Consider the following 14,303-nt stretch of genomic DNA (forward strand, 5'->3'; position numbering starts at 1 on the left):
GCATTATTTGGAGAATATTAGTTCTAAAAAGATGAACTCATGCATCAGTAAGCAGCCTGGAATCTCTGAGAATACAATGATAATGATAATATAGTCAAGTAAATGGAGAAATAGGCATTTTCTCCAATCTTAACAGTGTCGCAAAACTGTCCAAAATAAGAATTATGCATAAGAGGTAAATTAATTGCAGGTGTTTCCACAAGCTAAGATACCTACAAACCAAACTAGGTAACAACCTGATGAAATAACATCAGAGATGGCTATTCCTTAATCCACTGAACACTTCTCCCCTACTACTCCCAATACTCCATGTTGGTTGCACAATAGAGCCCACAGATTTGGGCTCTGTGATCTGCTCAGTAATTAGTTCGCTGCTGAATTTTTTCTAGCATATAGACCCCTGCCCTTTGCCTCGCTCCACCATTCTTTGGCAACATGCAACAGAGCTCAGCTCTGATTTCCTCAAGCCCTGTCTCCTACAACACACAGAGGAGGTAGAAATATAAGGATTTAATGTTTGCTCTGCCTGAAGGCATAGTGTCATGTCTTGCATCATAACAGTACTCATTCAGAGAACTAAAGAAGAGAAAGACAAGGTGACAGAATGCGAGTGAGGTTGCACCATGCCTGACAAAAAAAGGGGACTAGAAACCAGCTAGGGCTAGTTCTACCCCCTCAGAAGTCATTTAAAGCAGAAACTGAGTCATGTACAAAGTGAATTCTCATCATGAGAGGAGACTGAGACAAGTTTTATAAGTTGTCTCGGGGTCTTCCATTACAGGAGGACTAAGAAACTGAGAAATAGTTGAGGCAAACAAAGTTAAGTGACTTGCCCAGGATTACATAGCCAGATTTGAACTCAGGTCTTTCTGACTCCAGACCCAGTGCTCTATCCATTGTGCCATTAGCTGCCCTCAATAAGGAAATAAGAATCATTAAAACAGAAGTTATGTCTTGTATATGAGAAATAATTATTAGAGGAAAAATTAAATGCATGGTAGTATCTCTCTCCACAAATACAGAAGTTTTCTTTTACTCTAAAGAAAGAAAAGAGGGGCAACTGACTGAAAATACATACATAAAAAATGAAGAACAATATGGAAGAAGATAACCAATAAATAATAACTTTAAAATAATACATGCTTTATAAAAGTAAAATATAATGATATCAAAGATAAGATGCATAGAGATTACTTAAGGGTGTCTTCCAAAGAATGCAAATAAAAAAATTCTGGACACCTTGTTGCAAATAATAGTTCAAGAAAAATTGCCTGGAACTTCTGAGCAAACAGTGTCAACTGAAAGAATCTACAGATTATCTCAAAAAAAAAAGAATCCTTATACTTCAAACTCCAAGACACATAGTATTTAAATTTAATAATTCTAATGACAAACAATAATATCTGCAGGCCACAATGATAAAGACTTTTAAATATTAAGGAAAGGAAATTAAAATAATTCAAGAATATTGCATCCAATAGAGACCAAAGAAAGGAATGGAATAAAGTGTTCTTGTGAATGGAATAATGTTTTGAGCAAAGAAGCTCAAGATGCAAACCAAAGAAACACCCAGCAAAATGAGCTTAATCACCAATAAAAAAAATGATTGTTCAAAATAAAAAGAGGAATTTGAAGCATTCCTAAAAAAAAGATCCAGATATGAAATTTTATATTTCATCGTGCCTCAGATAAAAGAAACAAAAGAAAAGTAGACAAATACAACATTCAAAGAAATCAGAAGGAAAAAAAAAATCACAAAAAAGGGAAAAATAAAAAGAGAAACCACAACAGACAACAATAAACTAGCAACAGAGGGACAGTTAAAATATGTCTTTGTAAAAGTACAAAAGGAGAGAAGGGTAAAGGAAATAAATAGAAATGATAGTATAGGAGCAGGTCTGAAACACCATGCAATAAACTTTACAACACTCCACATCATTGCTTTTAGTGGGGTTAAACCACAGAATTGGAGGACACATAAAAGGAACAGGAAAAGACAGAGGAGAATGTGTGATGCACTATAAAAACACTACCATGGGAAGATAGATATCTTATAATGGGAAATAGAGACCTTATGATTGGCATCTTATGGAGGGATTGAGTGTTTAGAGAGCCCACTGCCTCAGAGTGTGTTGTAACTCCATGGACAATATCCAGAGTCAGGGAAAGAGGAACCAGCAGTAGTGGGAGCTAATTACATAAAATGGCTGGAGGACATTCACCCAGAAAGGAGATATTTCATGGCTAATGAAGAAAATGCTTAAGAGAAGGATAGTACATAGGAATGAACTGCACATTCAGGGATAAAATTACTACCTTGGGGTAATACTTCTATCATTTCTATCTCTTGCAGAAATTAATCATTCTTTTTAATAATATATTTTATTTCCCTCCAATTACATGTTAAAACAATTTCAACTTTTTTTAAAGTTTCGAGTTCTGAATTCTATCCTCCTCTCCCTCCCTCCTCTTAACCTTTCCTGAGATGGTAAGCAATCAGATATAGGTTATACATTGTGAAATTCCATAAAATATTTCCATACTAGTCATTAGAAATTGATCTTTCTAAGAATTGGGCATAACAGAAAGAAGGAAAGGAGAAGGAAAAATCTACCAAGCCATACTTTAGACACTGGAAAAGGAAACTCAAAATAGATGCCTTAGAAGCTTTAATTCTATCAGTAACAGAGAAACTAATGAAGATATGAGTAAGCATAAGGACTATAAATCAAAGAATAAAATGCTAGAACAGATGGAAAGGAAAGATAATCAGTTAGAGAGAGATATCTGTTTTAGAAAACAAAAAAGATCAGGAAATTTAAAAAAAAACAACTTTCCAACAAAATAAACAGTTCAGAAAATCCAACTAACACATTAAACACATTTAAACATCATTCTACTAGTTACCAGGGTTCTCAAATTTGGAGTCATGCTTAACTCCTCACTCTCCCATACCCAATACAGCCAATCAGTTTCCAAGTCTTGACAATTTTATGTCCATAACATTTATTTATCCTGTTCTCTCCATTCACAAATCCATAGCCCTAGGTCAGGACTTCTTCACCTCTCACCTGGACTACTAATAGCCTCTGAATTGTTCATTCTGCTTCATATCTTTTCCCCTTCTCTAGTCTATCCTCAACCCAGTCATCAAATTGATACTCCCAACTATCAGGTCTGCTAATATCCGTTTTCAGCTCAACATGTTTAAGTGACTTTTCATTGCCTCTAGGACAAATTTCAGACTCCTTTGTCATTTAGAGGGCTTCAAAATCTGACTGCATCTTATCTTTTCAGGAAAAAAAAAATATAGATTACTTCTTCTGACACACTGTTCTCCAGCCAAGCTGACTTACTTGCTGTTCCCTGATACTGCCCTCCATGTACTTATTCTCAGCCAATGAAACTTGCCTCCATGTCATTCCTTGAAGAACACACTCCAATCTCCTGACTCCATGCTTCTTCACTGAATAGACTCCATGCCAGGAATGCTCTTTATTCTCATTTACACCACTAGGCTTTCCAACTTATTTCAAATCTCGGATGTAATCTCCCCTTTTTCAAAAATCCATTCCCAGTCCCCTTTAATGCTAATCTTCCATCTAAGTTTACTTCTAACTTTTTCTGTATATTATTGTACATAGTTGTTTTATGTTGTCTCTGATGAAATAATATCAGAGATGGCTGTTCCTTAATCCACTGAACTACTTGATGGCAAAGACTATTTTTGCCTTTTATTATATTCCCAGCACTCAGCACAAAACCTGGCACATAAGAGACACTGAATAAATGCTAGTTGATTTCGCTACTGTTTAATACTCTGAAATAATTTCTAAGATACTTCCAAGTCTTGAAATTCTATGATATCTTCCACTGGCCAACTTTATTGAGTTGGTGGGGGTCAGGCAAGTGATCATAGGAGATGAGGTACAAACTCATCTTCCTTTGCAAAAATTTTTCATATATGCTCAATGCCACTGGGTGTCGCTCAGCATGGAATTGAAAGGCCAGTATAAAAAAATAGGTGCTAAGCCACAATGCTAATAACAAAATAAAGCAAAAAACAATAAAACAAAGCAAAACAAACAACTCAATCCATGTCTCAGTTATTCAAGGTATAAGTCATTCTATTAAAATGTTTTAAGCTACTGCTTCTTCCTATTATGTTTACTGAAAACTGCATGAATGATTTTGGATTGGACTTCAAATACTCTTTATTTTTGATCTGAAGTCTACTTACATTTGTGAATAAGATTCCACATAGAAAGAAAGTTTGTGTGGTGGATAAGGATATGACCTTGAACTCTGGTTTTCCCTGCAGGACCTGTCTCTGACACTTGCAGACTGTGTGATCTTGAGCAAGTCACCTAACCTCTCAATGCTCTTCTGTGTAAGATTGCAAGTTTTAAAGGTGCATTACTAGATAGAAAATTTTCTCACTTCAAAATTCTGCATACTAATGAAATAATTGGAGTAATTCCTATCCCATAGTACATAAAGTGGAAAATTTTGGGTTTTCCAGATGAAATCCAGTCAGTCCAACAAGTATTTGTTGAGAGTAATAAATACAGGATAACATCTCGGTTGTCATCCTGGGAGACTGGGAAGACAGAAGTGCTCTAAATAGTATTAAAGATAATGGGGAAGCTAAGAAGGTTTTAAGGGAAAGATAATGAACTCAGTTTTGGAAATAATTCAATTTAAGATGTCTGTGGGATGTCCAGTTTGAGATGTCCAATGGGCAATTGGAAATGAGAAACTGAAGGTCATCAGAGAGGATAAGGCAGGATAAATAGATTTGAGAATCCCTTACTATGTGCTACACATTATATTAGCTTCTAGGGATAGAACTTCCCCCCCCCCCCCAAAATAAAAAGAAATATCCTCTGCTTCAAGCAGCTTTCATTCTCTTCTATATACTTTACCACAACTTGCTTGCTGAATTAAAACCCTGAAGCCTCCCACCAACTCTTGAGAGTACCTTTTTGCTAGGGAAGTGAGAGAGGGTCATTTCTGTAGTCATGGTCATGGCTCCAATGAGGAACTTGGCTTCTCTGTTTACCACATTTCTCTCAGTGAATGTGGTAAGAGAGTACAGACACAAGGGAATCTTAACACACCCCTAGCAGAAAGGAAGATCTGTAGTCCAATGTTTTGATAAATGTTGAATTACAAGTCTCTTTACACTGAATATGATGACCTAAAGTTATGATCAATATAAATTATTGTATTATGCATTAACTCAATAGTTTCTTCAGTGATTTGCCTTGACACTAAATGGTCCCAGAAGGTTATGCTTTTTTTAAAAGTTATCTTTCTGCTTTTTGTACTGTTTCACCACCAGTCTGTCAATTACCACTTCTTGCAGAAAAATCAAGATGTAGCAGGAAGAGCTCTAAACTTGAGGTCATAAGACTCAGTTCATGACATTGGTTCATAGCAAATCATATCTCCAGAGCTGGAAGGGACCTCAGAGGTTATCTATTCCAATTTCCTCATTTTACAGATGGGGAAAATGAGTCCCACAGAGGTCACATGACTTGTCCAAAGTCATCTATACCAGTAGTAACTATCAGAGAGGTAAGATTTGAAGCAAATCCTCTAGCTACAGAATCAATCTTCCTTCCTGCCTTCCTTCCTTCCACTAAACCATTCTTCCTTTCTTCTAGCTATGTAATTGTGGATTTAACTTCTGTGAAATAGTTTCTTCAAAGTGGGCAACAAAATATACTAAATAAGGTTGATGTGAAGAAAACTCTTTGTAAACTATTTTATAAGTATAAATTATTATTCTATAAGCCTTCATTATGTGATAGAAATGACTCTGTGTTCTCAACTTATGCTAGTGGAATACAACTTCTGACAGGTCTTGATCACCAAGCTGGATTGACTGAATAGATGATGAATCATTTTAAGATTTTAGTATCATAAGCTCATGGATTAAGAGCTGGAAAGGATAGTGAAAATCAGTGAACTCATCTCTAGGAGACTGGCTTCCAAATAATAACACTTTAGATACCAGTAACCCATGAAACAATCTGACGAAATAGCCAGTCAGTTAGTAAACACTTATTAAGTGCCTACTATGTGTCAGGCACCATGCTACGCACTGAGGATACAAAGAAAGGAAAAGCGCAATCAGTGCTCTGAAAGAATTCACAGTCTAATGTGGGAGACCAACAATATAGAAATAATTAGGCACAATTATGTGTGTGTAGATACATATTCCTATTCATATGCACAGGCATATACATATATATATATATACATATACAGATATAGGTATGTGTGTGTTAAATTAGAAATAATGAAAAGATGGAAGGTGCTAGAATTAATGGGTATCAAGAAAGACTTTGTGGAAAAGGTGAGATTTGACCTAGGACTTGAAGAAAGCCAGAGAAGACCAGAGAAGGGGATGGGGAGGCAGATCATTTGAAGCATGATGGGCAACCACTGAAAATGCCTGGAGTTGGAAGATGGAATATCTTTTTCTAGGAACAGTAAGGTGGTCTGTGTTACTGGTTCACATGTGGAGGGGTTTTTGACTTGCCTTGGTGAAGGGAATATCCATTACAGTAAAACCATGGATAGATTTTTTATGTTTCAGTCATGTCCAATTGTTTGTGACCCCATTTGGGGTTTTCTAGGCAAAGATATTGGAAGGTCTGCTATTTCCTTTCCCAGCTCATTTTACAAATGAGGAAACTGAGGCAAACAGGGTTAAGTCAATTGCCCAGGGTCACACATATAGTAAGTGTCTGAGGCCAGATTTGAATTCAAGTCTTCCTGACTTCAGGGCCAGTGCTCTATCTATTGTGCTACCTAGCTGCCTCTAGATACTTACACTTTTGAAATTATTAATTATTATTCAATAAATAATGCCATAATTATAATTATTAGATTGAAAAGTAGAAATCAATGGGACTAAACAAGCTAGCTCATTTCAATATCATTCTAGGAATTTATTTTATCGATTGTCTTGTCCACCAAAATATTAAGATGTGACCACTTTTTCCGGCTTGTAATCACATCAGGCAATCATTCTTTCTTCTAAAGTTTTATAAAGTATTTAAAATATTGGTGCCCATGCAACTGTTTATAATAATTAGCTTACATTTAATTTTAAAATATCAAAAAATCCATCTGCCTCCTTTTTTTCATGAGGTTAAGCAAAAAATATCATCTGCAGAACTGCAAATCAAGCAAGAATAATTAATTGGATTTATACAATGAAGTCTTACTTATTCAACTCATATAACCTGAATTTTCTTGCCAGTACTGTACAATGATAATTGATGTTGATAATAATAAGCCTGAGGCATTGTGAGTAGCTTCTGTATCATCAAAGAAAAATTAAATTAGGGTCAGGTCAATTTTGATTTTAAGTATATTTAAAGATATTTGAATTGCTGAAAATTGGTAATTCACATATTTTATATATATATATATATATATATATATATATACACACACACACACACACACACACATACACACACACCAGAATTTGGAATTAACTTCATTTCCTGACAATTCAGAAATAGCTGAACTTTATATTTAGGTTCTATTAGGAACTCCAACAGTTGTCTCTATTCTCATGTTTCATCCTTCCAAGATATGAACACCCAAAGCAATTCTTATGGGAGGGACTGTTACCCCAATGTTTCAGATAATATACTTTGGTTTTGAGACAGTGGGAAAGAATGGATGAGAAAAAAAGTCTACATTCAATTAAGAAGGAATAAGAAATAATGTGCTTCCTAGTTAGACATTAGTTTCATTAACTGTTATCTGCATTTCTTAAATAAATGAGGAGATTGAAATAGAGCATAAGTGATTTCTTATAGGAAGTAGGATGATTTAACCTATTCCTTATTTTTGCCAATTTCATCTTTAGTAGGAACATCTATAAGGCAATCTGGCATAACAGAGTTCTAGACTTGTAGTCAGGAAAACTGGGATTCACTTTTCACCAGTGACACTTAAGAGCTATCTATGTGACCCTGGACAATTCATTTTACCATTGTGTGCCTCAGTTAATTCCCCAAGAATTATCTACCAAATCATAAATGTTTTGCTATTTGAATTAATAGGAGGAATTCCCATAGAAGTTACTGAAAATAAAATATATCACAGATTTATTTGCATTAATATGTATATTATATGAAGGTACATAGTTATTAGCTAAGACAATACTGGAAGTATAATATTCTGCTTGTTATCACAAAGTACATTATTATGCAACTTAATTGAACATTCTCAAAATGTATTAAGTACTAACTATGCTATAGGAAGGAAAGTGGAAAGGAAGGGAAAAAAAGAAAGGAGGAATGAAGAAATGAACAAAGAAAGGAAAGTGGAAAAGAAGGAAGGAAGGAGAGAAGGAAAGAAAAAAGTAAGGGAGAGAGGGAGGGATGAAGGAAAGAGGGAAGGAAGAAAAAAAGGAAGATCTGTTGTTTTGTTTTTTGTTTTTGTTTTTTGTTTTTTTTACTGTATGTCTGGTTTGTGCTGAGTGCTAGAGCTAAAAAAAAATACAAAAAAAAAAGAGATAGTACTTGCCCTCAAGGGGCTTTTGTTCTAATAGAGTCAACATATACAGAACAATAGGATCTGGGGGCAGGGGTGTTTTGATCAGAGGAGTGATCAAAGAAATATGAAGTTACCAAAGAATATTCAATGACATGACCTTTCCAGAAGTAATGTTATCATTATTTTCATTACTGGGCCTACAAACAAGAGGTTGAAAGAACAAGGGAGGGATCCCATCTGCAGATGGGCAGAAGGTAACATGGCCCAAGTGCTTGGGGCATGTCCATATGGGATGGATACTAATTTTCATTAACAATTAACTTCCTCAGGGACTGAATAATGGGTTAAGACATCTGTGTGTAGGAAGCTAGTACAAGTTGGGAGAAGTCAGGCAGCAGAGATAGGGCAGATGGGAAGATGATCCAGGTGGAGAGATGGATCGCTAGATGCACTGTGATAAGTGCTGGGAAGAACCAAAGATGGATGGCACATTCCTGTCTTAGAAGAATTTTGTCAACTTGTAGTCAAACCTTAAGCTACATCATATCTATATGTTAAATTTTCAGAGCTCTCCTGACTTTCCCTCATTATTTATATTTTATAAGTATGTTGTGGAGTTATATTGATGTTAGTTTAAAATTTTATATTATCATCCTTAAAATAAAGAACTCTAATATAGGGACATCTTGATAAACTGGAATGCTTGGATAATGCAGGTTGGTGAATCAGATTTTCCAGTCAGCAGAGAAAGCATCAAAAAAAAAGAAAAAAAAAAGAAAAAAAGCAATTTTTTTCAATGCGTGCTATTGAAAATCTTTCTAAAATGGACCAGTCCATTTTCTTGACTCTAAATGCATTACAAAATCAAACTTTTCTTTAATGTTTGAGACTCTTACAGTTCTTCCTAAAACATCATTTAGACAAAAAGGAGCAGGGGAAAATGGAAAAAGCTCTGCCATGGAAAATAGGAACTTTGGATTTTAATCCTAGCTTAAATTCTAATTAGCTATGGGCATGATATTTAATTTCTTTGCTTGTTCATTTTTTTCTCTGGAAAATGAGAGTTTTCAACTAGATTCTCTCAATTTCCCTCCCAATACTAAAATCCTGTTACTAAATATCTTATCAAAATTGAAGTCAAATCTCTATATTCTGCAACATATTCTCTCTCCCCACCCCTGATAGATTGCAAGTTGATTGTAGCAAGAACTAATTCATTTTTGTCTTTGTAACCCCAGCACGTAGCAGAGTTCCTTGCAAATAGGATACATTTAATAGTTAATGATTTGATAATTGAATGATTTGTGTGGGAAATGTAGGTGATTATAGATAGAAGGGAGGGGGCCTCAACCAATCCCATGAAAACTCCCCCTCCTCCAGCCAGGCAAGTTGATGAAAAGAAGTAACAGACAATAGAGGTAATGTAAGTACAAAATGTAATGTAAGGACAAAAATATGTGTACTATCCATTAACCCTTCAAAGTATGAAGAAATTCCCATGAAGGACTTAGTAAAGCAGCTGACCACAGTCTTTTATGAGGATTGATGGCTGATTTCTTCTGAGTTCTAGGGATCTAAGAAGTAGTGCTCTAGGATGTGATGTAACCAGCACAATCTCATTCACTGATAGGTTTGTGTAGAGAATCTCTCCATTTATAGAGAACCTTTCTTCTTCTTTGACTCTGGGTAGGGGATCCCCTTTAACAATGGATAGTATGTTTTCTGCTTTGTTTAACATTAGAATCACAAACTTGTTTGACAGTTATCTCTGTAGTTTTCATTGAATATAAAATATTACATAACTATTTTTATTTCATCAAGTATATGAGTTTTTAAATTATGTTTTGCTTCCTTCTTCAAAACATTGAGTGCCAAGAAAAAAAGGTGAAACAAAACAAAACAAAAACATTTTAATAATTAAAGCTTTCAGTTATTTTGGTCCTGGTTAATGAAGTTAAACTTTAACTAGTGATTATTATTAGATTCTGTTTTATCCCTGAAAAACATTTGACAGGGCCTATTAAAATAACATCTGAATCACATTACTTATTTGACATTTACTAGAAATTGTCCTTAAGTTTCCCAAATAGAAACTATTTTAGTTGAGTAGGATTAAAGAAAAGACACTTCCTTGTAGCCTATTTAGAAATCAAAAAACTCTTAAATTATCTTACTAATTTCTATTTTAAGTGGATGAGAGTTTGTAAACAATAAAAGAAGAATATTCAGAATTCCCTGTAGAAATCACAAGATCCTAGATCTCAAGATAGAAGTTACCTCAGAGGCCCTCTAATCTAAATATCTCATGTTATAGAAGAGGAAAATGAGACAATAAGATAAGACTAAAGAGGAGAAGTGACTTGCCTAAGGTCATATATGTAGTTTGTGTAAGAGGTCGGCCTTCTAACTCAAGAGCTAATTTTTTTTCCCCCACTTTCTCATGTTAATTCTAAAAACTTCATAGTTTTTAGGCTTTTTACATTTCTTTCTCAGTAAAGGACTAATCTGTGGTTTGTAATCCGATTATCCAAAACAATGAAATCACCTCAAGGTTGCTGGAATATTTAAAGGGCATGATTTTAAAGAGAAAATAGTTTCAAATATGTTGTATCATGGACATCATGAGAGCAAAAGTGTTGTAATGTCTATGGGACTGGCATTGTAGGCCAAGACTAAATCAGGATGGTCTGCTGCTTCAGGTTGAGAAATGCAATGCAATACAACACTAACAGACCATCTAACTAAAAGAGACTTGAGATTTCCTCACATTTACACTCGTATGTAGATATTTGTTCGCATATTTTCTCTTCTATTAGAATATGAGCTCTCTGACAGCATGGCTTGAGATTTTGCCTTTTTTGTATGCCTGACACTTAGCATACTGCTTTTTAAAAGGCAGACACTTAATACATAGTTGTTGATTGATTTGTTGATTTATTGAAATGATTTCTACCACTACAACCTAGAAGTCAGGACCTGAGTTCTCATTTGCCCCTTACATATAATGGCTGTGTCCCCAAGCAACTTTCTAAGAGTGTGTTTTGAAGCAAGTTCAATCTACATAGGTAGAGGGATTTTATTCATCATTAAGTTCCCATAGAAATGGAATTATAGGTCCAGGACAAGAAAAATGGCACAACTATGAATGTTAAAGTCAGGAAGAGAGTTTACATGTATGGTGGGATTTCACATCATGTTTTTGTCATTGTTACCATCATAGGATAAAATATATAGAATCTGAAGAGACATTAGAAGACACTGAGTCAAACTCCCTCCCTTTACACATTGGAAAACTGAGATCCAGAGAGGAGAAGTAGCTTACCCAGTAGCAAAGTTAGGATTCAAAGCCAGGGACTCAGTTTCCAAAAAAAAAAACCTGAAGTTTCCACAAGTTTGCCCCTACTAAAATCATCCTTTGATGCCATATTGTGAAATAATCTTCATCATCATCAACATCATCATTTTAATAGTATTTTATTTTCCCCCAATTACATGTCAATAAAATTTCTAGCATTCATATTTACAAGATTTTGAGTTCCAAATTTTTGTGCCTCCTTCCCTTCCCTCCCTGCTTCTAAAAGTGATAGATAGTTTGTTGTAAATTATACATGCGCTATGATATAAAACATATTTCCTTATTAGTCACAGTTATTTAAGAAGAAACAGATAAAACAAAAACAAACACAAAAAAGAATAAAGTGGAAAAAAAAGCTTCAATCTACATTCAGAGTTCATCAGTTCTTTATCTGTCTGGATATGGATAGCATTTTTCTTCATGAGTCCTTTTACTTATTTTGGATCATTATGTTGCTGAGAAGAGCTGAGTCCTTCCTAGTTGATCATCACACAATATTGCTAATACTGTGTACAAGGTTTTCCTGATTCTGCTCATTCACTTTGCCTCAGTTTATACATATCTTTCCAAGTATTCCTGAAATCTGACCTCATTATTTCTTATTGCACAATAAATGCACAATACTCTATTACATTCACACGCCACAGCTTGTTCAGCCATTTTCCAATTGATGGGCATCTCTCAATGTCCAATATTTTGCCACCATGGAAAGGGTTACTATAAATATTTTGCATATATAAGTCCTTTCCCTTTTTTGTTGTTGTTGTTGTTGTTGATTTTGGGATACAGACCTAGTAGTGGTTTTGCTTGATCAAATGTACAGTTTGGTTGCCCTTTGAATGTAGTTCCAATTTGTTCTCAAGAATGGTTGGATCAGTTCCCAAATCCACCAACAGTTTATCAGTGTCCCAATTTTCTCACATCCTCTCCAACACTTATCATTTTTCTTTTTTCTGTCATATTAGCCAATCTGATAGGTGTGAGGTGCTACCTCAGAGTTGTTTTAATTTGTGTTTCTCTAATCACAAGTGATTCAGAGTACTTCTTCATATGCCTATAGATAGCTTTGATTCCTTCATGTGAAAACTGCCTGTTCATATCCTTTGACTATTTATCAATTGGGGAATGGCTTGTATCCTTATAAATTTGACTCAATTCTCTATATAGTTGAGAATTAATGAGGTCTTCATCAGAGACACTTGCTGTAAAGATTGTTTCCCAGCTTTCTGCTTTCATTCTACTCTTGGTTGTGTTGTTTTTGTTTGTGCAAAAGTTTTTAAATTTAATATAATCAAAATTATCTATTTTATATTTCATAATGCTCTTATATTTTGTTTGGTCATGAATTCTACCCTTCCCCATGGATCTGACAGGTAGACTTTTCCTTGCTCTTTTAATTTACTTATGGTGTTACTTTTTACGTTTAAATTTGCACCCATTTTGACCTTATCTTTATATACTGTGTGAGATACTGATCTATATCTAGTTTGTTTCCTATCTTTTTCCAGTTTTCCCAATAGTGTTTGCCTAATAGTGAGTTTTTATCCCAAAGACTGGGGTCTTTGGTTTTCTCAAACATGAGATTACTATGGTTATTGACTACTGTGTCTTTTGTACCTAATATATTCCACTGATCCACCATTGTATTTCTTAGCCAGTACCAGGTGGTTTTGATGATTACTGCTTTACAATGTAGTTTGGAATCTGGTATTGCTAGACCACCTTCCTTTCCCCCCCCCCCATTAATTCCCTTGATATTTCTGACCTTTTTAAAATTTTGCTATTTTTTTCTAACTATCAAATAAATTTTTGGTAGTTTGATTGGTGTAGCACTGAATAAGTAAATTACCTTAGAATTGTCATTTTTGTTTTATTGGCTCATCCTCCTAGGGAGCATTTGACATTTTCCCAATTGTTTAAATCTGACTTTATTTGTGTGAAAAGTGTTTTGTAATTGTGTTCTTATAGTTCCTATGTTTGTCCTGGCAGGTAGACTCTCAAGTATTTTACTTTATTTACAATTATTTTAAATGAAATTTCTATTTCTATCTCTTACTGCTGCACTTTGTTGGTCAAATAAAAGTGCTGATGATTTATTTGGATTTAGCTTATATTTTGCAACTGTTCTTAAGTTGTTAATTATTACAAATAATTTTAGTTGATTCTCTAGAATTCTCTAAGTTTACTACCATATCATCTGCAAAGAGTGATAGTTTTGTTTCCTCATTCCCTATTCTAATGCCCTCAATTACTTTTTCTTCTCTTATTACTATAGCTAACATTTCTAGTACTATATTGAATAATAGTGTTTATAATATGCATCCTTGCTTCATCTTTGATATTGTTGGGAAAGGCTTCTAGCATACCCCATTACAGATAATACTTGCTGATGGTTTTAGATAGATATTGCTTATCATTT

Source organism: Vombatus ursinus, unplaced genomic scaffold (assembly GCF_900497805.2).
Source record: "Vombatus ursinus unplaced genomic scaffold, bare-nosed wombat genome assembly UNPS02009835.1, whole genome shotgun sequence".
NCBI lineage: Eukaryota > Metazoa > Chordata > Mammalia > Diprotodontia > Vombatidae > Vombatus > Vombatus ursinus.